Source organism: Eriocheir sinensis, chromosome 57 (assembly GCF_024679095.1).
Source record: "Eriocheir sinensis breed Jianghai 21 chromosome 57, ASM2467909v1, whole genome shotgun sequence".
Classification (NCBI taxonomy): domain Eukaryota; kingdom Metazoa; phylum Arthropoda; class Malacostraca; order Decapoda; family Varunidae; genus Eriocheir; species Eriocheir sinensis.
In genome coordinates, this window is record NC_066565.1 from 857,282 (window position 1) to 870,600 (window position 13,319).

Genomic DNA, 13,319 nt, shown 5'->3' on the forward strand with positions numbered 1-13,319 from the left:
CATAATCTCTTTAAATAATATAAATCTATCTAGTAAACATAAGGGATTGGAATACATCAGCTGTTTATAGGATTTTAAGGGCTTGTAATCTTTTCAAATAGTTCTAAGTCTATTAATTAAACATTCATTAAACCTATTCTATCTATGAACATTTTAATAATACTCAAAGTCTATATTATCTGTGAGCATAAGAGATTAAAATACATTGTTTATAGGATTTTAAGGGGTTTTAATCTTTTCAAATAGTTCCAAGTCTATCTATTAAACATTCACTAAAATCTATGCTATCTATGAACATTCTTATATCATCTAGTGGGCATAAGGGATTAAATACATTGTTTATAGGATTTTAAGGGGTTTTAATCTTTTCAAATAGTTCCAAGTCTATCTATTAAACATTCATTAAAATCTATGCTATCTATGAACATTCTTATATCATCTAGTGGGCATAAGGGATTAAATACATTGTTTATAGGATTTTAAGGGGTTTTAATCTTTTCAAATGGTTCCAAGTCTATTAAACATTCACTAAAATCTATGCTATCTTTGAACATTCTTATATCATCTAGTGGGCATAAGAGATTAGAATACATTAGTTGTTTATATGCTTTTCAGGGGTTGGTAATGTCTTTAAATAGTTCTAAGTCTGTTTAACATTTATTAATATTCCTTAAGTCTGTGGTATCTGCGAACATTCCAATAGTACTCTTAAAATTCATAGACGCCAGACACACACACACACACTCAAACTATAGACGCCAGACTCACACACACACACACACTCAAACTATAGACGCCAGACACACACACACTCACACTCAAACTTCATAAGCGCCAGACACGCTCACACACACTCAAACTTTATAGACGCCAGACTCACACACACACACTCAAACTTTATAAACACCACACACACACACTCAAACTTCATAAACACCCCACACACAGACACACACACACACACACACATACTCCCTGGCACAGCTTCCAAGGCTGAGAATAAACACAGTAACACACTCCCTTGGCTTCGGGCTACAGTTAAATCAGTTTCTTCCCTCCTAAACGCATTCAGATATTGACACCCACTGGAGGCTTAAAGTAAAGGTTTTAGTAATTCAAATATTATCATAAGTATATTGTCTAGTGATTATAAGGGACTAAGGTGGCCTGTCGCTGGTACACGGTAAAGTCACAAATTTGGCCCGTCGCTGCTACACGGTAAAGCCACAAATTTGGCCTGTCGCTGGTACACGGTAAAGTCACAAATTTGGCCAGTCGCTGCTACATGGTAAAGTCACAAATTTGGCCCGTCGCTGCTACATGGTAAAGCCACAAATTTGGCCCGTCGCTGGTACACGGTAAAGTCACAAATTTGGCCCATCGCTGCTACACGGTAAAGCCACAAATTTGGCCCGTCACTGCTACACGGTAAAGCCACAAATTTGGCCCGTTGCTGCTACACGGTAAAGCCACAAATTTGGCCCGTCGCTGGTACTGGGTTGATATTTGTTGCTAAAAAGTAGTTTGATATCAGTAAGTTATATTCATTCCAGCGTACAAGAAATTTAATGTATCTGTTACAAGCCACAATAGACAATTTGAGTAAGGATTCCCAGCTACACAAACTAGACAGCAATATTTATTTTCCCATTTTTCTATTTTCCTCTCATTTTTCTTTCTTTTTCTTTCATATTTCCCTTCTTTCTCCCTTTCTTTTTCTCCTTCCTTCTTTCTCTTTACCCTCAGGCTCCCTCCACCACCACCACACAACCAAAACATCAACAAACCACAACCCATGACTAACCGCTGCTTCCCTTCCAGACGCCCAGTGCCGATCATCCCCCCCAGAGTGCCAGACAGACCTCACGTGCCACAGCGACCCTACTGAGCCCGGCCAACTCTAGCGTCATCATCCTCAACAGCTGGAGGGAGAGGAGGAAGAAGAGGAGGAGGAGGAGGTGGAGGAGGAGTCACGCTTCTTCTCTCAACCTTCAGCATCCGTTAATTTTAGTGTCGTCGGGAGTTGGTGGAAACGTGGGTCTGTCTTTCCTCTCTGTGTGTGTGTGACGGGTATTGGGGAGGTGAGTCGAAGGGATGGTGTGTGATTTTGCGGCCTCGAAGAGTGTGAAAAATACGAGTCCCCTGTCTGGTGAAGCAAAGAGGTGTGTGTGTCTATCGCGGCGTCTATTGTGAGGCCTCGATGGGTGTGTTTATACTCCTGGAATTCATTGTTTAGGTAGAATATGACTTTCCTGTGAGGTGTTGCAAAGTGGCTCGTGGGTACCTATCGCGGCGTCTATAGTCAGGCTTCGATGGGTGTGTCTGTACGTACGAAATGTGTTAAGTAAGAGCGTAACTTATCTGGAGTGTGTGCTATCGCGGCGCATATGAATTCAACGCACAAATTTTCCCGTGAGTCACAGTGAAGGGGTTTGCATGTTACGGCGTTTATTGCGAGGCTCCAATTGGTGTATCTATACTTCTGGAATGCGTTACGATAAGAAAGTGATTTCCCGATTCGCCGCAGCAAAAGTGTGTCTTCCGGCGTTTATTGCAAGCCTCCGATTGCTGTGTCTACACCTGAATGTGTTAAGGAGGAAGGAAACTGCTTTACTCGTGAGCGGCAGCAAAGAGCGTGCTATCGTTGCGTTTATAGAAGCCTTGGAATGAGTGCTATACTTCCTGAAAGCTGATTATGGTATAGCGAAGAAGTTGTCCCATTCTGGTGTTTATGATGTCAAAGGTGATTTCCCTGTGAGGTCGTAGCGAAGAGTGTGCTATCGTTGCGTTTATAGAAGCCTTGGAATGTGTGTCTATACTTCCTGAAAGCTGATTATGGTATAGCGAAGAAGTGTGTCCCATTCTGGCGTTTATGATTTCAAAGGTGATTTCCCTGTGAGGCCGCAGCGAAGAGCGTGCTATCGTTGCGTTTATAGAAGCCTTGGAATGAGTGCTATACTTCCTGAGAGCTGATTATGGTATAGCGAAGAAGTGTGCCCCATTCTAGCGTTTATGATTTCAAAGGTGATTTCCCTGTGAGGCCGTAGCGAAGAGCGTGCTATTGTTGCGTTTATAGAAGCCTTGCAATGTGTGTCTATACTTCCTGAAAGCTGATTATGGTATAGCGAAGAAGTGCGTCCCATCCTGGCGTTTATGATTTCAAAGGTGATTTCCCTGTGAGGCCGCAGCGAAGAGCGTGCTATCGTTGCATTTATAGAAGCCTTGCAATGTGTGTCTATACTTCCTGAGAGCTGATTATGGTATAGTGAAGAAGTGTGTCCCATTCTGGTGTTTATGATGTCAAAGGTGATTTCCCTGTGAGGCCGTAGCGAAGAGCGTGCTATCGTTGCGTTTATAGAAGCCTCAGAATGTGTGTCTATATTTCCTGAAAGCTGATTATGGTATAGCGAAGAAGTGTGTCCCATTCTAGCGTTTATGATGTCAAAGTTAATTTCCCTGTGAGGCCGTAGCGAAGAGCGTGCTATCGTAGCGTTTATAGAAGCTTTGGAATGTGTGTCTATATCCTGAAAGCTGATTATGGTATAGCGAAGAAGTGTGTCCCATTCTAGCGTTTATGATGTCAAAGGTGATTTCCCCGTGAGGCCGTAGCGAAGAGCGTGCTATCGTAGCGTTTATAGAAGCCTTGGAATGTGTGTCTATATTTCCTGAAAGCTGATTATGGTATAGCGAAGAAGTGTGTCCCATTCTGGTGTTTATGATGTCAAAGATGGTTTCCCTGTGAGGCCGTAGCGAACAGGTGCTATCGTTGCGTTTATAGAAGCCTTGGAATGTGTGTCTATACTTCCTGAGAGCTGATTATGGTATAGCGAAGAAGTGTGTCCCATTCTAGCGTTTATGATGTCAAAGATGGTTTCCCTGTGAGGCCGTAGCGAAGAGCGTGCTATCGTTGCGTTTATAGAAGCCTTGGAATGTGTGTCTATACTTCCTGAAAGCTGATTATGGTATAGCAAAGAAGTGTGTCCCATTCTAGCGTTTATGATGTCAAAGGTGATTTCCCTGTGAGGCCGCAGCGAAGAGCGTGCTATCGTTGCGTTTATAGAAGCCTTGCAATGTGTGTCTATACTTCCTGAAAGCTGATTATGGTATAGTGAAGAAGTGTGTCCCATTCTAGCGTTTATGATGTCAAAGGTGATTTCCCTGTGAGGCCGCAGCGAAGAGCGTGCTATCGTTGCGTTTATAGAAGCCTTGCAATGTGTGTCTATACTTCCTGAAAGCTGATTATGGTATAGTGAAGAAGTTGTCCCATTCTAGCGTTTATGATTTCAGAGATGGTTTCCCCGTGAGGCCGTAGCGAAGAGCGTGCTATCGTTGCGTTTATAGAAGCCTTGGAATGTGTGTCTATACTTCCTGAAAGCTGATTATGGTATAGCGAAGAAGTTGTCCCATTCTGGCGTTTATGATTTCAGAGATGGTTTCTCCGTGAGGCCGTAGCGAAGAGCGTGCTATCGTTGCGTTTATAGAAGCCTTGGAATGTGTGTCTATATCCTGAAAGCTGATTATGGTATAGCAAAGAAGTGCGTCCCATTCTAGCGTTTATGATGTCAAAGGTGATTTCCCTGTGAGGCCGTAGCGAAGAGCGTGCTATCGTGGCGTTTATAGAAGCCTTGCAATGAGTGCTATACTTCCTGAAAGCTGATTATGGTATAGCAAAGAAGTGCGTCCCATTCTAGCGTTTATGATTTCAAAGGTGATTTCCCTGTGAGGCCGTAGCGAAGAGCGTGCTATCGTGGCGTTTATAGAAGCCTTGCAATGAGTGCTATACTTCCTGAAAGCTGATTATGGTATAGCGAAAAAGTGTCCCATCCTGGCGTTTATGATTTCAAAGGTGATTTCCCTGTGAGGCCGTAGCGAAGAGCGTGCTATCGTTGCGTTTATAGAAGCCTTGGAATGAGTGCTATACTTCCTGAAAGCTGATTATGGTATAGTGAAGAAGTGTGTCCCATTCAGGTGTTTATGATGTCAAAGATGGTTTCCCTGTGAGGCCGTAGCGAAGAGCGTGCTATCGTTGCGTTTATAGAAGCCTTGGAATGTGTGTCTATACTTCCTGAAAGCTGATTATGGTATAGCGAAGAAGTGTGTCCCATTCTGGTGTTTATGATTTCAAAGTTAATTTCCCTGTGAGGCCGCAGCGAAGAGCGTGCTTTCGTTGCGTTTATAGAAGCCTTGGAATGTGTGTCTATACTTCCTGAGAGCTGATTATGGTATAGCAAAGAAGTGTGTCCCATTCTAGCGTTTATGATGTCAAAGGTGATTTCCCCGTGAGGCCGTAGCGAAGAGCGTGCTATCGTAGCGTTTATAGAAGCCTTGGAATGTGTGTCTATACTTCCTGAGAGCTGATTATGGTATAGCGAAGAAGTGTGTCCCATTCTGGCGTTTATGATTTCAAAGATGGTTTCCCCGTGAGGCCGTAGCGAAGAGCGTGCTATCGTAGCGTTTATAGAAGCCTTGGAATGTGTGTCTATACTTCCTGAAAGCTGATTATGGTATAGCGAAGAAGTGTGTCCCATTCTGGCGTTTATGATTTCAAAGGTGATTTCCCCGTGAGGCCGTAGCGAACAGGTGCTTTCGAGGTGTTTATTGAAGCCTTGGATCGGTGTAACTCTACTTATGGAATGTGTAAGGGTGCAGGATAAGGGATAGGATAAGCCTGGAGTGTATTAGAGAGAGAACATCGGATGGGGAACTCAAGCAAATTCAACCCACTAACTAATCATACAACTCAAAAACTAGTTGATTTAACCCGGTAGCAGCGGGGACCATGTTTCTTAATGGTCCCTCTAAGCAAGAAAAATTAGAAAAAATCATCACTCACACAAACCATTTCATAATATATATCAAAGCATTTGTGATCAGATTATGTATCATCTATTTTTTGGGGTTTATATCATGGCACAAATTTGGCCCGTCGCTGCTACACGGTAAAGCCACAAATTTGGCCCGTCACTGCTACACGGTAAAGCCACAAATTTGGCCCGTCACTGCTACACGGTGAAGCCACAAATTTGGCCTGTCGCTGCTACACGGTAAAGCCACAAATTTGGCCCGTCGCTGCTACACGGTAAAGCCACAAATTTGGCTCGTCGCTGCTACACGGTAAAGCCACAAATTTGGCCTGTCGCTGCTACACGGTAAAGCCACAAATTTGGCCCGTCGCTGCTACACGGTAAAGCCACAAATTTGGCCCGTCGCTGCTACACGGTAAAGCCACAAATTTGGCCCGTCGCTGCTACTGGGTTAAAGGGTGTCATAGGACCTGATTCTAGTTGGAGGATGTGTTTGTGAAAGGGTATGAGAAGGAGGTGATTCTGGTAGGAAGATATGCTTGTAAAATGGTTTCGAAAAGGTGATTCTAGAGGGGAAATGTGCTTGTTATAGGGTGTTGTAAGGAGGTGATTCTATTGGGAAGATATGCTTGTAAAGAGGTTTTGGAAAAGGTGATTCTAGAGGGGAAATGTGCTTGTAATAGGGTGTCGTAAGGAGGTGATTCTAGTGCTCAGAGAGGCTTGTAAAAGGTGTGACAAAGAGGTGATTCTAGAGGGGAAATGTGCTTGTTATAGGGTGTCATAAGGAGGTGATTCTAGTGCTCAGAGAGGCTTGTAAAAGGTGTGACAAAGAGGTGATTCTAGTAGGGAGATGTGCTTGTTATAGGGTGTGTCAAAAGAGGTGATTCTATTAGGGAATTTGGCACATAAGGACTGGTAATATTGTGTTGCTGTATCGTCAAACCTGGTGAAGGAATGAATGTGTGTCTGTGTGTGTGTGTGTGTGTGTGTGTGTGTGTGTGTGTGTGTGTGTGTGTGTGTGTGTGTGTGTGTGTGTGTGTGTGTGTGTGTGTTGTGATGTGCATATCAGGAAAACAAAAACAGAAAAGCACTTGTTACGTTAGAAAGTATATGTGTGTGTGTGTGTGTGTGTGTGTGCGTTTTATGAGGAAAAAACGCAATTAAATGTAGTATGTGCGTTTATGTATGTGTGTGTAAGTGTGTGCGACCTTCTAATAATCTCGCGGTCTTTCAAAAACGTACATAAGATAAAGTAAATTGTGTGTGTGTGCGTGTGTGTGTGTGTGTGTACGTAATTCATTTTCTTAACTCTGCATATTTACGAAAAACAAAAAAGAAGATTGAAAAAAAAATTGAAAGACAAAATTGAAATAGAACATGTGCATATCTGTGAGTGTGTGTGTGTGTGTGTGTGTGTGTGTGTGTGTGTGTGTGTGTGTACGTAATTCATACTCGTAATTTTGCTTATTTACAAAAAATGAAAAAGAAGATTGAAAAAAAAAATTGAGAAACACAAGATTGAAATAGAACATGTACATATCTGTGAGTGTGTGTGTGTCTGTCTGTCTGTGTGTGTGTGTGTGTGTGTGTGTGTGTCTACGTAAACCCACATCGGGGTACGGAAAAATCTTCACAGCTCTCAACCAGTGACGAGGCGGAGGTGCCAGTCGAAATGCCAGTCAGTAGGGTCGGTCAGTGCCAGTCTCCCTGTGTGTGGGGGCGACGTTGTGTGTTTGTTCTCGGCTCTGTGTGACAAGTCGATTAGTCGGGTCATTTGGTGTTTTTATCTGTGTTTGTGGTGATTGTCCGCTGCTGTGTATGGTGTGTTTAGATTTAGTGTTTTTTTTTCTTGTTTTCTTCTTTGTCTTCGATCTTGTTTTCTCTCTCTCTCTCGCTCTCTCTCTCTCTCTCTCTCTCTCTCTCTCTCTCTCTCTCTCTCTCTCTCTCTCCATGTCGCTTCGCTTCTTTGTTTTCTTCTAATTTTCTTCATTTTCTTCTTTCTTCTTTGTCTTTATCTCGTTCTCTCTCTCTCTCTCTCTCTCTCTGTCCTTTATTTTTGCTTTTTTTTAATCTATCTTTCTCTCACTTTCTTATCCCCCTGTCTTTATTTTCTTCTTTCTTTCTTCTTTTGTCCTCTCTCTCTCTCTCTCTCTCTCTCTCTCTCTCTCTCTCTCTCTCTCTCTCTCTCTCTCGCTTATTTGTCATCTATTCTTCTTCTTTTCTTCTATTTTCTTCTTTGTCAATCTTTATCACACATTTCCCTATTTCCCTCTTTCTCTGTTCCTCTCTTTCTTCTTCTTCCTCTTTCTCTAATTGAATGGCCAGTGATTTCCCAGTCATTTAGGCCTACTGTAATTATTATCATTATTATTATTATCATTATTATTATTATTCCTTCGGCCGAGCGTCGTTAGTCCTCACCCTCACTTACTTAATGATATAATGACCCCTAGCATTCATCATCATCATCATCATCATTATTATTACTATAGGCGTTACGAGTGAGCTAGACTTGCCGAGTGATTCCCGATAGTCAATTATATACGTTCTTTTTGGTGGACTTATAGCGGAGTGACTGCCTTCGTTTTGTCTATATTTAAACCCTATTCCGATTTTCTGTTTACGTAATAGTGATTTTCTTTTGTTTTTTTGCACTTTTTCATATCCTTTTCGGTGGACTTATAGCGGAGTGACTGCCTTCGTTTCGTCTATATTTCAACCTTATTCCGGTTTTCTGTTTTTTGTTTACGTAATATTGATTTTCTTTTGTTTTGTTTTGCTGCACTTTTTCATATCCTTTTCGATGGACTTATAGCGGAGTGACTGCCTCCGTTTTGTCTATTTTTTCAACCTTATTCCGATTTTCTGTTTTTTGTTTACGTAATTGATTGTCTTTTGTTTGTTTTTCACTTTTTCAGATCTTTTTCAGTGGACTTATAGCGGAGTGACTGCCTCCGTTTTGTCTATTTTTTCAACCTTTTTCAATTTTGTTTTGTGATACGTAATTGATTTTTTTGTTGTTTTTCCCACTAAATTTGCTGTGTGACCCCCACAGTCATTTATATACATTCTTTTCGGTGGACTTATAACAGAGTGACTGCCTTCGTTTTGTCTATTTTTCCTTCCTCTTCAAATCTTTTCTTCACTTCGTATTTTTTTATTATTTTTTTCCCATTAAATTTGCTGAGTGACCGTAATAGTCCTAACATTCTTTTCATATCCCTTCACTACATACACCATGACCACAATAGCCAGTAAAATTCTCTCACCTTTTGTCTAGTTTCCCCTGTAAAGAACCCATTTTCTACCTCCACCCTTCTACCCCTCTGTCCCTCCCCTCACCTCCCCCCTGTAGCATACCATTACCAGAATGTACCTAACTTTTTTATTCGCTTCAATAACGTAATACGGGTTTGGTTTTGGCCTGAGAACTAGCCTACTCTTAACCCCTTCACTACGGCCGGGCCAAAACAGTGCCCCGCGCCGTATCCGGGATCGCCGTGCACGCCAAATTTCAAATGTCGCTATTGAATACAACAAGTTTTCAGCCATAAACTCAACACAATCATCATGTATTATATATGAAAACATGCAGAATTCAATGGTGCACTAAGGAAACATAAATTAACTGATAATTTTGAGATGTAAGCATAAATATAGAGATAAAATAACCCGTATATTGGCTAAAGCGAGCCAGGACGCAGCGTGCACATCCTCGGATATGGTACGGGGCACGCTAGGACACGGTACACGCATCCTCATGTTGAAGGGGTCAACCATATCAGCGACTCGGTTTGCCTATACGAAATGCCTCTCGTGGAAGTTGCCGGGATTTTGATGGGCTGTTACGTAATGCTGGGTGATAGTTCTGCACGACCTCTGCACCTCGAATCGGAGAAGCACCCACGAAAACTCAGTTACTCTTCTCCATGGCTTTGGGAAATGGTCTTAACAGGAGCCAGGGACGTTTAATGATGTGAGGCTAGTCCGAGGGCCGCCTACACCATGCCATATAGACGTCTAGATCTCCGAGACGTCTTCGCCTTTTCTAGATGCCTCCACCCTCCGCCTGACGTCTTAAATGGGTAAAAGACGCCTGGGCTCTTTCTTATACGTGTTCGAACCCTCTTGGTGTCCTCAGTGTGGTGTTAGATTCCTCGTAACATGGATGTTGATTGTGACTCCTTAGACGTCTTCCATCATCTTTGCGTGTGTGTGTGTGTGTGTGTGTGTGTGTGTGTGAGTGAGATTCCGTTAGCTAGCAACACAAATACCGACACACACACACACACACACACACACACACACACACACATTTTCTATCATTGCTCACCCGAGAGACTTTTTCCGAGGCTCAATTATGCATACAAATATTGCTCGTAACGCATTGGTGACTGGAAACTGTCCTCGGAACACATCGGCAACTGAGGATTAAGTGACGTGAACTCTATTTTATATATTCGGTGGAGATCTATATAATAATTGAGTCATGTGTTTAGTTACCGACATGGATATTTATTTTTTATTTATTTATTTTTTTTGTTTATTTATTCTTGGGTGGATGATGACCCGTCTCTTTATTCAACTATTATTATTATTATTTTTTATAGTGAAGGAAAAAGCTCAACGGCAGTAATATATCAACAACAACAACAACAACAACAAAAGCCCCCTCGGATGTTGGTTCAATATCCGATGATGATTTACAGCGAAAAAAAAAAAAAGTTTCCAACATTTACCATTCGGCGAAAACGTATTTACGAGACGAATGTAGTTTCTGATTCCTTATATATGATGGAAGTGTATTTAGAGAAAAGGCTTCAGCGTACGATCCTTTTGACGGAGATTGAATTGGAGTGAAAAAATGTGTTTACGAGAGAACTGTAGTTTCCGATTCTTTAAACACGATTGAAGTGTATTTAGAGAAGAAGATTCAGCATACGATCCTTTTGACGGAGATTGAATTGGGGGTGAAAAAAGGTGTTTACGAGAGGACTGTAGTTTCCGATTCTTTCTATACGATTGAAGTGTATTTAGAGAAGAGGATTCAGCGTACGATCCTTTTGACGGAGATTATTGGAGTGAAAAAAAATGTGTTTATGAGCATTGATATTTGGTAGAGTGTATTTAAAAGTGAATGATGTAGTTTCTGATTCCTTACATACGATCAGAGTGTATTTAGAGAAGAGGATTCAGTGTACGATCCTTTTGACGGAGATTGAATTTGAGTGAAAAAAAATGTGTTTACGAGCATTGACATTTGGTAGAGTGTATTTGAAAGTGCATGATGTAGTTTCTGATTCTATACATATGATCAAAGTGTATTTAGAGAAGAAGATTCAGCGTACGATCCTTTTGACGGAAATTGAATTTGAGTGAAAAAAAATGTGTTTACGAGCATTGATATTTGACGGAGTGTATTTAAAAGTGAATGATGTAGTTTCTGATTCTTTACGTACGATCAAAGTGTATTTAGAGAAGAAGATTCAGTGTACGATCCAGTTGACGGAGATTGAATTTGAGTGAAAAAAATGTGTTTACGAGAATTGACATTTGGTAGAGTGTATTTGAAAGTGAATGATGTAGTTTCTGATTCTTTACATACAATCAAAGTGTATTTAGAGAAGAAGATTCAGTGTACGATCCTTTTGACGGAGATTGAATTTGAGTGAAAAAAATGTGTTTACGAGCATTGATATTCGGTAGAGTGTATTTAAAAGTGAATGATGTAGTTTCCGATCTCTTATAGTGTATTTGAAGGTGAATGATGTAGTTTCTGATTCCTTACATACGATCAAAGTGTATTTAGAGAAGAAGATTCAGTGTACGATCCTTTTGACGGAGATTATTGGAGTGAAAAAAAATGTGTTTACGAGCATTGATATTTGGTAGAGTGTATTTAAAAGTGAATGATGTAGTTTCTGATTCTTTACATACGATCAAAGTGTATTTAGAGAAGAGGATTCAGTGTACGATCCTTTTGACGGAGATTGAATTTGAGTGAAAAAAAATGTGTTTTCGAGCATTGATATTCGGTAGAGTGTATTTGAAAGTGAATGATGTAGTTTCAGATTCTTTACATACGATCAAAGTGTATTTAGAGAAGAAGATTCAGTGTACGATCCAGTTGACGGAGATTGAATTGAAGTGAAAAAAATGTGTTTACGAGCATTGATATTTGACGGAGTGTATTTGAAAGTGAATTATGCAGTTTCTGATTCCTTACATACGATCAAAGTGTATTTAGAGAAGAGGATTCAGCGTACGATCCTTTTGACGGAGATTGAATTTGAGTGAAAAAAAATGTGTTTACGAGCATTGATATTCGACGGAGTGTATTTACAAGTGAATGATATAGTTTCCGATCTCTTATAGTGTATTTGAAGGTGAATGATGTAGTTTCCAATCCTTTATATTTGATGGAGGCATTTGAGAGTATATGGTTTACAAGTGCAACCTTCAACATATGACATTTTCTTTTACATAGTCGTCAAATGTGCGTTTCCGTTGTTAGATTCACATTAATTCGACATTTTACTGTATCCTGTAATTCCATCTTCATTCAGACATAGAAGAAAGCAATTTATATATTTACCATGACTTTCCTTTGCTCATTACTTCATCAAAACTCTGGTAACTGTTGTGGGTTATTTTAAAACTCGCTGAATGTGTGTTTGTGTTGGTAGATTCACATTAATTCAACGTTTTACTGTATCCTGTAATTCCATCTTCAATCAGACATACAAGAAAGCAATTTATATATTTACCATGACTTTCCTTTGCTCATTACATCATCAAAACTCTGGTAACTGTTGTGGATTATTTTAAAACTCGCTGAATGTGTGTTTGTGTTGGTAGATTCACATTAATTCAACGTTTTACTGTATCCTGTAATTCCATCTTCATTCAGACATACAAGAAAGCAATTTATATATTTACCATGACTTTCCTTTTCTCATTACATCATCAAAACTCTGGTAACTGTTGTGGGTTATTTTCCTGGTCGCTGAATGTGTGTTTGTGTTGGTAGATTCACATTAATTCGAGGTTAAACTGTCTTGCACGAAATATTTGTCAAGACGTTTTCTTTGCCCATTACGTCAACAAAACTCTGGTAACTATTGTGGGTTATTTTAAAACTCGCTGAATGTGTGTTTCCATTGGTAGATTCACATTAATTCAACGTTCAATTCTATCTTGCATTTCCATCTTAAGACATAACTATAGAACGATTTATTTGTCATGTTTTCCTTGCTCATTACATCATCAAAACTCTGGTAATTTTTGTGGGTTATTTTAAAACTCGCTGAATGTGTGTTTCCATTGGTAGATTCACATTAATTCAACGTTTTACTGTATCTTGTATTTCCATCTTAAGACATAACTATAGAACGATTTATTTGTCAAGACGTTTTCTTTGGTCATTACGTCATCAAAACTCTGGTAATTGTTGTGGGTTATTTTAAAACTCGCTGAATGTGTGTTTCCGTTGGTAGATTCACATTAATTCAACGT

General features: G+C 40.3%; 2 long non-coding RNA genes across 15 annotated transcripts; one reads left to right on the plus strand and one right to left on the minus strand.

Annotated features, from left to right (window-relative positions):
• Positions 1 to 2,761: 2,761 nt before the first annotated feature.
• On the plus strand, positions 2,762 to 7,243 carry LOC126984411 (uncharacterized). Of its 14 annotated transcripts, none has more exons than XR_007736664.1 (6): positions 2,762 to 2,884; positions 3,025 to 3,165; positions 3,307 to 4,008; positions 4,290 to 4,400; positions 4,817 to 4,846; positions 5,269 to 7,243. It is a non-coding gene; the product is annotated as an uncharacterized LOC126984411 (long non-coding RNA). The 14 variants fall into 14 exon arrangements; XR_007736674.1 differs by having other exon boundaries at positions 2,768 to 3,165; positions 3,307 to 3,478; positions 3,758 to 4,008; XR_007736671.1 differs by having other exon boundaries at positions 2,768 to 3,165; positions 3,307 to 3,337; positions 3,758 to 4,008.
• Positions 7,244 to 7,691: 448 nt separating this feature from the next.
• LOC126984414 (uncharacterized) lies at positions 7,692 to 10,936 on the minus strand. The gene is made up of 2 exons (XR_007736683.1): positions 8,781 to 10,936; positions 7,692 to 8,655 (listed from the first exon to the last, which is right to left on the minus strand). It is a non-coding gene; the product is annotated as an uncharacterized LOC126984414 (long non-coding RNA).
• Positions 10,937 to 13,319: the final 2,383 nt, after the last annotated feature.